This window comes from Ovis canadensis, chromosome 22 (assembly GCF_042477335.2).
Source record: "Ovis canadensis isolate MfBH-ARS-UI-01 breed Bighorn chromosome 22, ARS-UI_OviCan_v2, whole genome shotgun sequence".
Lineage (NCBI taxonomy): Eukaryota > Metazoa > Chordata > Mammalia > Artiodactyla > Bovidae > Ovis > Ovis canadensis.
In genome coordinates this window covers 21,456,616-21,472,846 of record NC_091266.1, presented here as the reverse complement: position 1 = coordinate 21,472,846, position 16,231 = coordinate 21,456,616, and the positions used below count along the sequence as shown (strand labels likewise).

General features: G+C 40.4%; 1 pseudogene; it reads right to left on the bottom strand.

Moving 5' to 3' along the window:
* Window positions 1–9,514: 9,514 nt before the first annotated feature.
* Window positions 9,515–16,220, bottom strand: LOC138427913 (eukaryotic translation initiation factor 4B pseudogene; annotated as a pseudogene).
* Between the last annotated feature and the right edge of the window lie 11 nt (window positions 16,221–16,231).

The following is a 16,231-nucleotide window of genomic DNA, read 5'->3' as shown; positions in this document are numbered from 1 at the left end:
AGTTGAGCATGACTGTGGTCAATTTGCTGAGGTGAAATTCAAAACTCCAACACAAAAGAGAAGCTTGAAGACACTGATTCTGGTTCATAGATCTTTATATTCTGTCTCTGATGTAAAAATGTTTAGGGAAGAAGTCCTAAATTTTCTATATAATTTGTCTGAAAAGCTCAAAAATAAACCTTGAGTATACTCATTTTAAGTATCTATAACGCATCAAGAAGCTATTCCTCTCATTCATTTAGCATTTGATAACCCACCGTGGGGCTCACTATGACACAGTCGTCAAGTGGATGGACTCTGTGCTTAGTTGCCTCGATCCTTACCCTGCTCCTTAACCTAACTTGTTAAGTAACCTTTGATGTTGAGAGCATCAGTTTCTTATTCTGTAAAATGGGGAAATATTATTTCCAACCTCATAAAATTAAATGAGCTAATTCATATAATATACTCAAATGGTACCTAGCATGCCCTCAGTACTATGTAAGTATTAGATACTATGTATTTCCAGAACAACAAGCTAACAATAGGAAGAATTCAAAATTTATTGGGAATAAAATTTATCTTCCAGTATTTGAAGTTTATACACAAATAATAAAAAATTAATATGATCATGATGTGACTGGCAGATTAGCTTGACCCTCTGCTAATCCAGGGTATTAATTCAGTACTTTTTCATATTCCTTTTTCCCCATCCCACATCAGATTGCCAAAACAATAGTGACTAATGTGGATTTTGCTCATTTTCCTGAGGAGATGGAGAAGAAATTATCCATATATATATATATATATATATATATATATATGACAATTTAAACTTCTTGCTTGGTCACTTGTCCCCCCTCTCTTATCTCTCCCTTTAGCCATACACAATCCCTTGTAGAGTTTGCACTTTCACAAAGCATTTTCTATTCCAGACCAAGCTAGCTTTTGCACATAGCAAAGCAACATCACAGCAGTTAGTCAAACTGTTTCCTCTTATTGTGTATTTCAAGTGTGGGGTGTCTTCAGTTCAGTTCAGTTCAGTCACTCAGTCGTGTCCGACTCTTTACGACCCCATGAATCATAACATGCCAGGCCTCCCTGTCCATCGCCAATTCCCAGAGTTCACTCAGACTCACGTCCATCGAGTCAGTGATGCCATCCAGCCATCTCATCCTCGTGGGGTGTCTTAGAAATGCTTAATAATCAGACAATCCTTCACTCAAGAGTTTCAGGTCAAGTGTACAATGGCATGGAGTTGATAAGTTCCATCGAAAGCCCACAGACATTTTGACTCTTAAAATTTGTTTTTTTCTTTGCTGGTTTATGGTTTGGTCATGTTAACACCTTATCATAAATTATGGTATGCTAGTGGTCAAGAACCTACCTGTCAACCCAGGAGATGCAAGTTTGATTCCTGGAATGAAGATGCCCTGGAGGAGGGCATGGCAACCCACTTCAGTATTCAGGCATGGAGAATCCCATGGGCAGAGGAGCCTGGCAGGCTATAGACTATGGGGATGCAAAGAATCAGATATGCCTGAAGCGACTTAGCAGCAGCAGCATAAATTGTGATAGCTATAAATATCCTATCCCTAAATGTTTTATGCACTCATAGTCACACCTTGATATAAGTTCTACAACTGATTTGACTTTGCTTATAATTTGGCTAAAGTTCAGTTCAGTTCAGTCGCTCAGTGTTGGGGTCCTTTAATGGACTGGGACCTGGCGGTCCATATAAGAAAGTGAAAGAAAGAGAGCCGGAGGGAGGGAAAGAGAGAGAGAGGAAGAAAGAAAGAAAGACATGGGGACCCAAGCTCTGATGGAGCAAAGGTGCTTTACTGATCTTTCTGTGAGTATATATAAGCTGTCGTACAAGAAATTCCTTTCAACAACGATAAACCATTACCAAGGGAACAAGGGATTAATAATGGTCACCAGGTCAGGAAACAATCCATATCTCAAGAAAGGGGATTGAGACTAAGCAGTTTTGTCATAAAGAGAATGTTTACTGAAGGAGATTCAAACCTGTCTCACATAATGACCTCAGTCCTGGGAGCAGCTTGTGGTTCCACTAGGTTCTGACAACAGAAAGTGATAAGGAACAGAGGATTTATGAGAAATAGCACGTATGAATCCTCCCGTTAAACATTCTCTGATAATTCCCCCTTGTTTATTTATAATATTTGTAAAAAGGATTCTGACCATTAGAGTTTGTTTAGTTTTTAACAATTTTTGCATGAAGGCAATGGTAGATGACAAATATAATTGTTAAGACAATCACTAAAATTACAGTTCCAGACCTGATGTTGTGAGTAATGCTTTGAAACCATCTGCGTGGGTCTAGCCCAGATAATTGATCAGCTAGTTGTTCAGCTAAAGTTTTCAAATTAGTGGAAGAGGGCATATTTTTAGTAAAGGTTTCAAAGATTTCTCTTTTTTTTAATAATTTTACATTCAGAGAGGCATTATCATGTATGTTTTGTAAATGAAATTTGATTTGTTCCCAGTTGTAGGCCCTATTATTGAACTGATCAGGAGCAAAACAAAATTGAGTAGAATGCCAATCACATTTTAGCATCACCTGTTTTTGTATGTCTGTTAATTGATTTCTGACCCTTCTGTGGCTGTTTTTACTTTCTGCATTTCATCTTGAAAATACTCATCTATCTGGGCCTGAATGGCCTACGTAGTATGAGCATCTTTAGTCCAATTTTGGATAAAATTATGTGTTTGAATTGAGGTTTGTAAAGTAATGCCAGTGATGGCAGCAGTGGTGCAAATAGCTATTAATCCCCAAATGCCAAAAATCAGCCATCCAATGAATCATTTAGATCACCGGAGCAATTTAGTAAGTAACTGAGGAGCAAGTCCAGCCATGGGATCATCCCCAGGCTTGCCAGGGCCGCTGGAGATTTATTGGTAACCATAATAATGCTTAGACTATGTTGAGATCAAAGACTCAAAAGGGATTCATTTCTTAAGGAAACAGAAGAGTTAAGACAAGTATATAGTTTGCAATTTATACAAGTTACAGATGTAAAGTCATACTAAATGTAAATTTCTTATAGCTACAATAAAAGGGAGTGGAACACAGACTTGTATGAAATATGATTGATTATAGTGAAATAAATAATTACTATGACTACAATTCAGTTCAGTTCAGTCGTTCAGTCATGTCCGACTCTTTGTGATTCCAGGAACTGCAGCACGCCAGGCCTCCCTGTGTGTCACCAACTCCCGGAGATCACTCAAACTAGTGTCCATTGAGTCAGTGATGCCATCCAGTCATCTCATCCTCTGTCGTTCCCTTCTCCTCCTGCCCCCAATTCCTCCCAGCATCAGGGCCTTTTCCAATGAGTCAACTCTTCTCATGAGGTGGCCAAAGTACTGGAGTTTCAGCTTTAGCATCATTCCTTCCAAAGAAACCCCAGGGATGATCTCCTTCAGAATGGACTAGTTGGATCTCCTTGCAGTCCAAGGGACTCTCAATAGTCTTCTCCAACACCACATTTTAAAAGCATAAATTCTTCGGTGCTCAGCCTTCTTCACAGTCCAACTCTCAATTGAGACTTAAATTGAAGAAAGTAGGAAAAACCACTAGACCATTCAGGTATGACCTAAATCAAATCCCTTATGATTAAACAGTGGAAGTGAGAAATAGATATGAGGGCCTAGATCTGATAGATAGAGTGCCTGATGAACTATGGGATGAGGTTCGTGACATTGTACAGGAGACAGGGATCAAGACCATCCCCATGGAAAAGAAATGCAAAAAGCAAAATGGCTGTCTGCGGAGGCCTAACAAATAGCTGTGAAAAGAAGAGAGGTGAAAAGCAAAGGAGAAAAGGGAAGATATAAGCATCTGAATGCAGAGTTCCAAAGAATAGCAAGAAGAGATAAGAAAGCCTTCTTCAGTGATCAGTGCAAACAAATAGAGGAAAACAACAGAATGGGAAACACTAGAGATCTCTTCAAGAAAATTAGAGATAACAAGGAATATTTCATGCAAACATGGGCTCGATAAAGGACAGAAACGGTATGGAACTAACAGAAGCAGAAGATATTAAGAAGAGGTGGCAAGAATACACAGAAGAACTGTACAAAAAAGATCTTCATGACCCAGATCATCACGATGGTGTGATCACTCATCTAGAGCCAGAGATCCTGGAATGTGAAGTCAAGTGGGGCCTTAGAAAGCATCACTATGAACAAAGCTAGAGGAGGTGATGGAATTCCAGTTGAGCTATTTCAAATCCTGAAAGCTGATGCTGTGAAAGTTCTGCACTCAATATGCCAGCAAGTTTGGAAAACTCAGCGGTGGCCGCAGGCCTGGAAAAGTCAGTTTTCATTCCAATCCCAAAGAAAGGCAATGCCAAAGAATGCTCAAACTACAGCACAATTGAACTCATCTCACACGCTAGTAAAGTAATGCTCAAAATTCTCGAAGACAAGCTTCTGCAATATGTGAACTGTGAACTTCCAGATGTTCAAGCTGGTTTTAGAAAAGGCAGAGGAACCAGAGATCAAATTGCCAACATCTGCTGGATCATGGAAAAAGCAAGAGAGTTCCAGAAAAACATCTATTCCTGCTTTATTGACTATGCCAAAGTCTTTGACTGTGTGGATCACAATAAACTGTTGGAGATTCTAAGAGAGATAGGAATACCAGACCACCTGACCTGCCTCTTGAGAAACCTGTATGCAGGTCAGGAAGCAACAGTTAGAACTCGACATGGAACAACAGAGTGGTTCCAAATAGGAAAAGGAGTATGTCAAGGCTGTATATTGTTACCCTGCTTAATTAACTTCTATGCGGAGTACATCATGAGAACCGCTGGACTGGAAGAAACACAAGCTGGAATCAAGATTGCCGGGAGAAATATCAATTACCTCAGATATGCAGATGACACCACCCTTATGGCAGAAAGTGAAGAGGAACTGAAAAGCCTCTTGATGAAAGTGAAAGAGGAAAGTGAAAAAGTTGGCTTAAAGCTCAGCATTCTGAAAACGATGATCATGGCATCCAGTCCCATCACTTCATGGGAAATAGATGGAGAAACAGTGTCAGACTTTATTTTCTGAGGCTCCAAAATCACTGCAGATGGTGACTGCTAGCCATGAAATTAAAAGACGCTTACTACTTGGAAGAAAATTTATGACCAACCTAGATAGCATATTCAAAAGCAGAGGCATTACTTTGCTGACTAAGGTCCGTCTAGTCAAGGCTATGGTTTTTCCTGTGGTCATGACTATGATTGGTCCCTGCAAAATGTCCAGTCAAAGTCTCATGTTCTTTGGTGTTCACAGCAAGTTTCTAGATGTCTCATTTTTTAGGCCCAATCTGTTTATCGAGGACGATTTGAAGACTAAAGATGTCCTTTGTCATCATAATGTTCCATTGTAGTGTTAGTAACCTTTTATGTTATTTGAGTAGTATAGTCCCTCATAGTGCTGTTAATATCATCTGAGCAGTTAGATACACACATATCATGAGGTCTCCAATCAACAATGGTGTACTTGGCCATAAACATTAATTTCCCTGATTTAGCTTGACATTTATCTCAATAAATAGGAGTATATTTAAAGTCTTTATAAATAAACCCCTTACACTTTAACTTTTGTCCTTTTCCTAGAGTTTTGGTAGTATTGACATGGTTTTTATAAAAGGACAGGGCAGTAAACAGTCCAAGCAATGTGTGGAAGTTCCTGTTTTGGAGGCAGGATGAAAGCCCATGTTTGTCTATTAACATTAATACATAATTTTATTGGGCCCATGCATAAAAGAAGAATTTGATAGCCTAGAGAAATGTTAATTAGTCTTCCTTCTTCTTCAGGATGAGAGGGCCCCTCCAAGCTCCAAGGAGGGGAATATGTGTTGAGTCATTAGTGGATACGATTGGTCCTATATCTGTCCATTCTATAACCAATAATAAAAGGGAGGGGTTAGGTATATAAGCCCAATAAGTGTGATCAATCAAGTCAGCCTGAGCGGGGGAAGCAAAAACAAGCAAGGCAAGCATAGAGACAAAAATATTTTCAGGATTCTGAGGCATTCCCTGTTGAGAAAACAGATTTTCAGCTTAATTAGAAAGGGTTTTTATCTGTCCCCAAGTTGGGAGATCATGAGGTCGATGACGTTGAGCGCGGCGTTTTTTGGAAACTTTTAAAGCCGCCATGGCTTGTATTGGAATTTCTTTCTCTTGGGGTTTTTGTTGTTTTGTCTCTAGTTTGAATGCTGGGGGCCCCCTGAGGTTGAATCTTCTAAAGCGGAAGCCATTTGAATTTGTTGGATCCATCTAGAGAAATAGAAGCATATCCCTTTCCCTGTAAGATTAGTTACTTAGATTTCCATTGATTAGTTAACCCATCTTGATACCAAATGGGCAAAGGACGGGAGGTGTCCTTCAATGTCTCGAAATGTTTTTTTTTGTTTTTGTCAAAATATCTCCTTGTGGTAAGTTTAAAAAATTTAAAATAAATAAAGCTATATTAACAATAGTTATAGAAATAAAGGAAAGCGATAATGATGAAAACATTTCTAGGAAATATTCAGTCCAAAAAAAGTCATCTAGTGATCTGTTTGGGGACTGGTATTTGGTTGTGGTTTTGAATTAATAGGTTAATTTCTTCCTCATTCAGTACATACATTTTTCTTGACATAAAAAGAAATGGGATCTGACTGTGTTTTAAGTGGTTTTCGTTATTTGGGGCAAAGGATTAGGAGCAAACAGTCAAACATTTTTTCCTGAGTGAAATTACTGAAAAGCTGATGCAGAACAAGTTGACAAATGAAACGTTGTTCACATCCAAATACCTGACCTTGTCCCTGGAAAACAAAGGCAGCCTAGCGGCTGTTGAATCTCTGTTCAGTGTGTTAAGGAAGATGATTGTACTTTCAAGACAGACCTGAAAAGAAGGTGAATATTTTGCACTTTTGATACTCTTAGGAACAAATAGCTTATTCAGCAAATGGTGTCTTTTTAATGTTGTTTTTGTTTTGTATTGTGAAACAGGCACTGGAGTTGAAGTTATTTTGTTTTAAGAATCTTACAGACTAGAAAAAGAAATAAAGCTATATTAACAGTAGTTATAGGCTTAAAGAATATATTACATTAGAATCCAGTAAAGTTTGTTCTGGATAAGGAAGATAAAAGTGTACATGTGTATTTCCTCATTTAATTTTTTATTTGTAGCTTCAGTGTGTAATGCGTTTGTTTAATTATGTTTTGTGTTTGCGGATTATAAGAAATGTTTGTAATCTGTTTAATAGAGAAAGAAGGTAAAAATTGTTTGAACTGCTTAGAAATATAGGCAGGCCATTGTCTGTTTTTATAGAATAGAACAGAATTTTGAACTCTGTGGAAGAGGGAGAGGGTGGGATGATTTGGGAGAATAGCATTGAAACATGTATACTATCACGTAAGAAATGAATTGCCAGTATAGGTTAGATACAGGATGCTTGGGGCTGGTGCACTGGGATGACCCAGAGAGATGATATGGGGAGAGAGGTGGGAGGGGGATTCAGGATTGGAAACTCATGTGCACCCGTGATGGATTCATGTCAATGTATGGCAAAACCAATACAGTATTGTAAAGTAAAAGAAAAATTAAAAAAATAAATAATAATAAAAAAAAAAGAATTCAGTTCAGTTCAGTCGCTCAGTCGTGTCCGACTCTTTGCGACCCCATGAATCACAGCACGCCAGGTCTCCCTGTCCATCACCAACTCCCAGAGTTTATCCAAACTCATGTCCATTGAGTCGGTTTTGCCATTCAGCCGTGTCAGCCTCTGTTGTCCCCTTCTCCTCCTGCCTCCAATCCCTTTCAGCATCAGGGTCTTTTCCAATGAGTCAACTCTTCGCATGAGGTGGCCAAAATACTGGAATTTCAGCTTCACCATCAGTCCTTCCAGTGAAGAATTAGGTGTTCTCATTATTGCAAAGTAAATTAATAGGTGGGTTATAATATGTTGTGTAGTTTCACCTTGGAGAGACGTGGCCCATATAAAAGAAGAATTTGTATCAATCGAAACACATAAGAAAGAAGAGGAAGAAAGTTCAGGGCAATGAGTTATATACATTTGACATAAAATTTTCTTTCATTTGTTATCAACCTTTTTTATATATTTTTGTTTTTTTTTTTGTTTTTTTTGTTTTTTTGTTTTTTTGTTTTTTTTTTGAACTTTAAAGATCAGATTTATTTGGAGAAAACAAAAAACCCCCAAAACCCAAAGGATGGGATTTTACATTTCAAGACATCTCCCAGGTATTAAGTCTACAGATTACAAATCATTTTCATAGAAGATATTTTTGTACAAATTTTACATGTAATGAGGAGCGGGTCATAAATCCCTGTTTGTTCTAACAGGGTGACAGAGTAGAGGAACGGGGGGAAAAAAACCAGCTTTTTTGTATACATCTATTTGGAAGGAGTAGACATTTAGAGGGCAAACCCTACCTTTTCAACATCTATAGCAAATGGTTTAAAAAAATACCCTTTCAACCTTGGGTATCTCTAAAAGCCACTTCCTAGCTACTAGCCACTCCAAGCCAATTATTTAAAGTTACCTCACTTGGTATGTCCTTTATGTCCACTGGGTAAATGATTCATTAGGCTCACTGCTGCAGCACTCATAAACCAACACCCTGCAAGGGTGGACAGGGTCTAACCTAGGACTGATGGGAAAAAAGTTTGCAAGTAAGAGACCAAGGTGTCTTTTCTCTGTAGGTACCAGTACTGCCCATAAGGACACCATCTATTGAGCTGACAGTACCAAGGTGCACATAAAAGTGGGCAAGTAAAGCTATTGTGTTGCAAGAGAAGCAAAAACCTTGTTAAATTGTTCTCCATTATCATTCATTCTCGCAAGGAATGCTAAAAAATAAAAAGAACCACCCCCCCCCCCCAACACTGGTCTAGGCCACATTATAAACCCAAACATTTGTGTGGGATTTCAGTGCAGAGATGGAAACTTTTTGAAAAAGCACACCCCCCAACACCAATCAAGGTTGTAAGAAAGGTTTCCAACGTAACCACACACACCACTCAAGACTGGTAATTCTAAAGTTTTCTGAGGTGCAAAAGGGGTCAAAGCAGCAGGAGCAGGAATGGCTGGAGGGAAGGAGTGAGACTCGAGACAAGAAGGAGCCAAGAATCGCTTAAGAAAAGCAGTAGTGATTCCTCACGGGACAGCTCCCGGGGGCTCTAGCGGATGCCTAGGAGACCAAGAGTGTGACCGAAGTCCAAGCCGTCTGTGGGAAGGTAACAGGAAAGACTAGCACGAGGAACCTAAGATGATGACAAGAGTCTGAATTTTTAAAACTTCAAGATTTCAACAGAATGTGGATTTATCTGAACTTTCAGAAGGGATAGTATTTAAGAAAGGGTGAAACCAGGACACATAAAAGATCTGGGAATTCCCACGAACCCTAAGTGCTTCCTGCTCCAGGAAGTAAACCATTCATGTGTTTACTGGAGGTCATATACCATTTTCTCTATTACTGGTGCAAAATAATTCACCAAACCCCGAAGCTTCTTTTCAAACCACAATTTCCCCATTTATTTTGGTCACCAAACAGTCCTATTCTTCAGTGGCCTGCAGACTCACTTCCACCTACCCCCCTGGGGGGTACAAATGAAGGAACTCCCCGTAGGCTGGCCCCAGTAACTCAGAACTAAATGAGAGGAGGGGCTGGCAGCCTCTGGAGACTAAAACATCAGAGACTAAACCTACCTTGCCGAGGATGGAGAATTTATTCAGGTAATATTTGAGAATTCATGTATGCCACAACAGGATAAGAAGTAAAGGCAGGAACCTCACTCTTCCTTATACCTGTCTACTGCCCAACTAGATTCCAGACACGGCATCACCATCACTGCATTCTGCTAAACGGAGGCCCCTAGGCACTAATCACACAGGCAACTGCACGTGTCATAAACACACACCACAACTTTCCCATTAGCTGTGCGCCTCTTTCTCTGGCTACACTGGTGATTCTCCTGTTAGTTCAATACTTTAAAGGCTGCAGCAGCATGCAAGAGAATTTAATTTCATTTTGTGTTTTTTTAAAAAAAAGTTAAGAAAGGTCTCCAGGAGATGGTGAGTTTTATTTTGTCTTGTCTGGATAGAGGTTTGATTTGCTCTCGAATGTTCCAGGTTGGAGAGAGACTAGGAGAAAGCACAGAATGCAGAGGTCTATTCGGTGTAATCTCCCTCATTTTCATCTTCATCGTCAATGGCAAGAGCAGCGTATTTGCTTGCAGAACTGAACTTCGAGGCTGGATTTTCTTCAGCTTTCTTTGGCTCAGGTGCAGATCTGGAGTCGTGATCCTTTTTGCCATCTTTCCTGTCTGCCTCCTTCCAGTGGTCTTTGTTCCCTCCGTCTCCCGGACCACGGCTGGAGTTCCCACTTTGGCCTTTTGGGGCACTCACCCCATCTACTTTATTTTCATCTTTCCTTGCTGATCCTTCCTCAGATGGTTGAGCTGGAACTACTTTCCCTCCACCACTTGTAGGGGACTGCTGCTCTGTGTCTGAGCTCTGAGATCGAGCAGGAGGGTTAGAACTTCGCTTCACCCAAGCATTCTCCTTTGGTGGAGGGGCTGGCATTACCTTTAGAGGCTGTTCAGGTTTGGGAGGCTTAGAAGTTGGAGACTGACAGTCTTCCTCTTTATTGGGGGTTTCATTTTCTAGAGACTTCTCACTCTCTCTTCTTCGTGCATTTCTGCCAGATGTGGCTGAGGTCCCAGTCTGTGATGACTCACTTCCTGTCCTTGATCGTTCCCGTTCCTGAGTTTCTTCACTTCGCCAGCTCGGGTGTCTCTCCCGAGGCCGTCGCTCTAGTTTTGGCTCATCCAGCTGACGCTGCAGTTTCTCCTGTTCCTTCTGTAGCCGCTCTTCTACTTCTCGTTCTCTAGCAGCTGTGTCAACAGGCTTTGCCCCTCCAAAGATAGAGGCTGCGCGACTGGACTGGGAGGTGCTAGCGGAGGAATCATCTTCCTTAGGAGTACTCCGAGGCTTTAGGTTCAGTTTGGGTCTTTGGGGGGGACCTCTGTCATCCCGCCTATAATCATCCCGAGAGTAATCATCTCTCGAACTCCAGGACCGGTCATCTCGTCTGTCGTATCTGTCTTCATAGCGGTCCCCGCCTCCTCTGTAGTCGTCATCCCTACGGTACCCGCTACCGAACGCTCTTCTGCCACTGCCTATCCTGGAATCGTAGCCTCTGTCATAGTCTCTGCCACCTCGGTCATCATAGCGATCTCGGCCCCCGTATCGATCCATGTCCCGGCGTGGGCCATCACGGTAACTGTCCCGATACCCGTCACGATATCGGTCTGAATCGTAACGATCTCGATACTTGTCTCCAAAGCTATCATCACCCCTTCTAGGCGGGTAGTCATCAAAGCTGTCTGCAGCAGGACGGGCCCTCCAGTCTGTATCTGTTTTGTCAGAATCACGATTTCTATCTCGGCCAAAAGAACGATCATCCCTGTCTTTATCCTGTGCTTGATCAGCAACGTCCACTCGAATTCTCCTGTTACCTAGAGACTCTTCGTTGAGGCTCAAGGCACTGAGCAAGGAATCCAGGTCCTCAAACTCAGCATAACCAAAACCTTTTAACCTCTCAGGATTGCTGGGCTCACGCGGTAAATGCACCGCACTGATATTTAATCCTCTAAAGAATTCCTTAATGGAGTCTTCTGTCACATCATAGGGCAGGTTCCCTAGGAAAGCAGTGTAGGGTGGAGATTTGGGAAGACGGCTCCGGTCGATATTGGGTTCCCGAGCAGCCCGTGGAGCAGTGGGCAGGATGGAACGGTCAATTGGAGGTGCCCGATACACATCATCATCATTACTATGCCAAGTGGTTGAAACATCCCCTTCCAGATCGTCTGTTTCATCAGCCCAGCTGACTGGTTTGGGGACATAGGTGCTGCCTCCACCAGTCCCTCCATCCTCAGCCAGAAAGTCTATTCATCATTTTATTTGCCGTTTCTTATATCTTTTTATTAAAAGCGTATATCTTACTTTTCTTTAGCAATTATGAAGTGTTTTGTATGTTAGTATTTTATAGATTGGTGAGTACATTTATAATATTATATATTAAAGCATATATATTTATCTTTATATATACATTTATTAATAGTTTAAAATCTCACTAGTTTTTCAGTAAGGAAAACTTTTTGTAAGAGGAAGTTAGTGTTCAGTAATTAATGTTTTAAAATCTTACTTCATTTGGAAATGACCTAGCTATTTAATAAACTTTAAGCATTTAGTTTATAATTTCTAAAATATAATTATTTTTAATGGAGTTTATCTAAAAATTTTCATGCTATTTATATATTTACATATATACATATATAAAGAGTTACTTTTTTTAACAATTTAGTTTAACTTAAACCTAGGCATAATAAAACTATTACATAGTGTTGATGATTTAAGACACGTCTTAAATAGATTAGCAAACAATTATACTTAAATTATACATTTATATTTAAATAAACATTAATATTGAATATTTTTCAGTTCATGTGAACTTGAATTTAAATAGAGCTAATTAACTTCATATTATCCAAAAACAAACGTACATTGAGACATAGATAATTTTAGTTAGACAGACATGGTTTTCTGCCTGAAATTTAAAATATCTTTTTTTTTTTTTTTGAGTTCCACCAATTTGTTTATGGCTGGAGTCCAAGATAGAGTGGGCTGTGTATGCCAAGGACATGATAAGAGTTAAATTTAGGTTTTTTGTTAGGCCTGCTTTTGTTTCCCAGACAGAATTGGAGATCCAGAAAAGTATTTTAACAAGTTAACTTTTCCCTAATTGCATGTGCAAGAAGAATTGGTTTTGCAATTTCAAAAAAGATTTTATTATAATCAGTTTTCTCTGGAGTTTAAAGAATATCATGGACGTTCAGTGTCAAAAATATCATTTCTCCTTTTAGTAGTTCAGTTCAGTTCAGTCCCTCAGTCGTGTCCGACTCTTTGCAACCCCATGAATCGCAGCACACCAGGCCTCCCTGTCCATCACCAACTCCCGGAGTTCACTCAAACTCACATCCATAGAATCAGTGATGCCATCCAGCTACCTCATCCTCTTGTCATCCCCTTTTCCTCCTCCCCCTAATCCTTCCCAGCATCAGTCTTTTCCAATGAGTCCTTGCTTCCTATGAGGTGGCCAAAGTACTGGAGTTTCAGCTTTAGCATCATTCCTTCCAAAGAACACCCAGCACTGATGTCCTTTAGAATGGACTGGTTGGATCTCCTTGCAGTCCAAGGGACTCTCAAGAGTTTTCTCCAACATCATGGTTCTAAAGCATCAATTCTTCGGCACTCAGCTTTCTCCACAGTTCAATTCTTACATCCATACATGACCACTGGAAAAACCACAGTCTTGACTAGATGGACATTTGTTGGAAAGGAACTGTCTCTGCTTTTCAATATGCTATCTAGGTTGGTCATAATTTTCCTTCCAAGGAGTAAGTGTCTTTTAAGTGCAAGGCTGCAGTCACTATCTGCAGTGATTTGGAGCCCCCCAAAATAAAGTCTGACACTGTTTTCAATGTTTCCCCATCTACTTGCCATGAAATGATGGGACCAGATGCTATGATCTCAGTTTTCTGCATGTTGAGCTTTAAGCCAACTTTTTCACTCTCCTCTTTCACTTTCATCAAGAGACTTTTTAGTTCCTCTTCACGTTCTGCCATAAGGGTGGTGTCATCTGCATATCTGAGATTATTGATATTTCTCCCGGCAATCTTGATTCCAGCTTCTGTTTCTTCCAGCCCAGTGTTTCTCATGATGTACTCTGCATAGAAGTGAAATAAGCAGGGTGACAGTATGCAGCCTTGACATACTCCTTTTCCTATTTGGAACCAGTCTGTTGTTCCATGTCCAGTTCTAACTGTTGCTTCCTGACCTGCATAGAGGTTTCTCAAGAGGCAGATCAGGTGGTCTGGTATTCCCATCTCTTTCAGAATTTTCCACATTTTATTGTGATCCACACAGTCAAAAGCTTTGGCATAGCCAATAAAGCAGAAATAGATGTTTTTCTGGAACTCTCTTTTTCAATGATCCAGCAAATGTTGGCAATTTGATCTCTGGTTCCTTTGCCTTTTCTAAAACCAGCTTGAACATCAGGAAGTTCATGGTTCACATATTGTTGAAGCCTGGCTTGCAGAATTTTGAGCATTACTTTACTAGCATGTGAGATGAGTGCAATTGTGTGGTAGTTTGAGCATTCTTTGGCATTGCCTTTCTTTGGGATTGTAATGAAAACTGACCTTTTCCAGTCCTGTGGCCACTGCTGAGTTTTCCAAATTTGCTGGCATATTGGGTGCAGCACTTTCACAGCATCATCTTTCAGGATTTGAAATAGCTCCACTGGAATTCCATCACCTCCTCTAGCATTGTTTGTAGTGATGGTTTCTAAGGCCCACTTGACTTTGCATTCAAGGATGTGTGGCTCTAGGTGAGTGATCACACCATCGTGATTATCTGGATCATGAAGATCTTTTTTTACAGTTCTATGTATTCTTGCCACCTTTTCTTAATATCTTCTGCTTCTGTTAGGGCCATACCATTTCTGTCCTTTATTGAGCCCATCTTTGCATGAAATATTCCCTGGGTATCTCTAGTTTTCTTAAAGAAATCTCTAATCTTTCCCATTCTGTTGTTTTCCTCTATTTCTTTTCATTGATTGCCGAGGAAGTCTTTCTTTTCTCTTCTTGCTATTCTTTGGAACTCTGCATTCAGATGCTTGTATCTTTCCTTTCCTCCTTTGCTTTTTGTTTCTCTTTTTTTCACAGCTATCTGTAAGGCCTCCCCATACAGCTATTTTGCTTTTTTGCATTTCTTTTCTATGGGGATGGTCTTGTTCCCTGTCTCCTGTACAGTGTCACAAACCTCAGTACGTAGTTCATCAGGCACTCGATCTATCAGATCGAGTCCCTTAAATCTGTTCCTCACTTCCACTGTATAATCGTAAGGGATTTAATTTAGGTCAAACCTGAATGGTCTAGTGGTTTTCCCTACTTTCTTCAATTTAAGTCTGAACTTGGCAATAAGGAGCTCATGATCTGAGCCACAGTCAGCTCCAGGTCTTGTTTTTGCTGACTGTATAGAACTTCTCCCTCTTTGGCTGCAAAGAATATAATCTATCTGATTTCGCTGTTGACCATCTGGTGATGTCCATGTGTAGAGTCTTCTCTTGTGTTGTTGCAAGAGGGTGTTTGCTATGAGCAGTGTGTTCTCTTGCAGAACTCTATTAGCCTTTGCCCTGCTTCATTCCATATTCCAAGGTCAAATTTGCCTGTTACTCCAGGTGTTTCTTGACTTGCTACTTTTGCATTCCAGTCCCCTATAATGAAAAGGACATATTTTTCAGGTGTTAGTTCTGAAAGGTCTTGTAGGTCTTCATAGAACCATTCAACTTCAGCTTCTTCAGCATTACTGGTTGAGGCATAGACTTGGATTACTGTGATATTGAATGGTTTTCCTTGGAAATGAACAGAGATCATTCTTTCGTTTTTGAGATTGCACCCAAGTACTGCATTTTGGACTCTTTTGTTGACCATGATGATTATTCCATTTCTTCTAAGGGATCCCTGCCCACACTAGTAGATATACTGGTCATCTGAGTTAAATTCATCCATACCAGTCCATTTTAGTTTGCTGATTCCTAGAATGTTGACGTTCACTCTTGCCATCTCCTGTTTGACCACTTCCAATTTGCCTTGATTCATGGACCTAACATTCCAGGTTCCTATGCAATATTGCTGTTTATAGCATTGGACCTTGCATCTATCACCAGTCACATCCACAACTGCATATTATTTTTGCTTTGGCTTCATCCCTTCATTCTTTCTGGAGTTATTTCTCCACTGATCTCCAGTAGCATATTGGGCACCTACCGATCTGGGGAGTTCCTCTTTCAGTATCCTATGATTTTGCCTTTTCCTACTGTTCATGGGGTTCTCAAGGCAAGAATACTGGAGTGGTTTGCCATTCCCTTGTCCAGTGGACCACATTCTGTCAGATCTCTCCACCATGACCGGCACGTCTTGGGTGGCCCCACGGGCATGGCTTAGTTTCATTGAGTTAGACAATGCTGTCATCCTAGTGTGATTAGATTGACTCGTTTTCTGTGATTATGGTTTCAGTGTGTTTGCCCTCTGATGCCTTCTCACAACACCTACCATCTTTGGTTTTTCTTACCTTGGATGTGGGGCATCTCTTCACGGC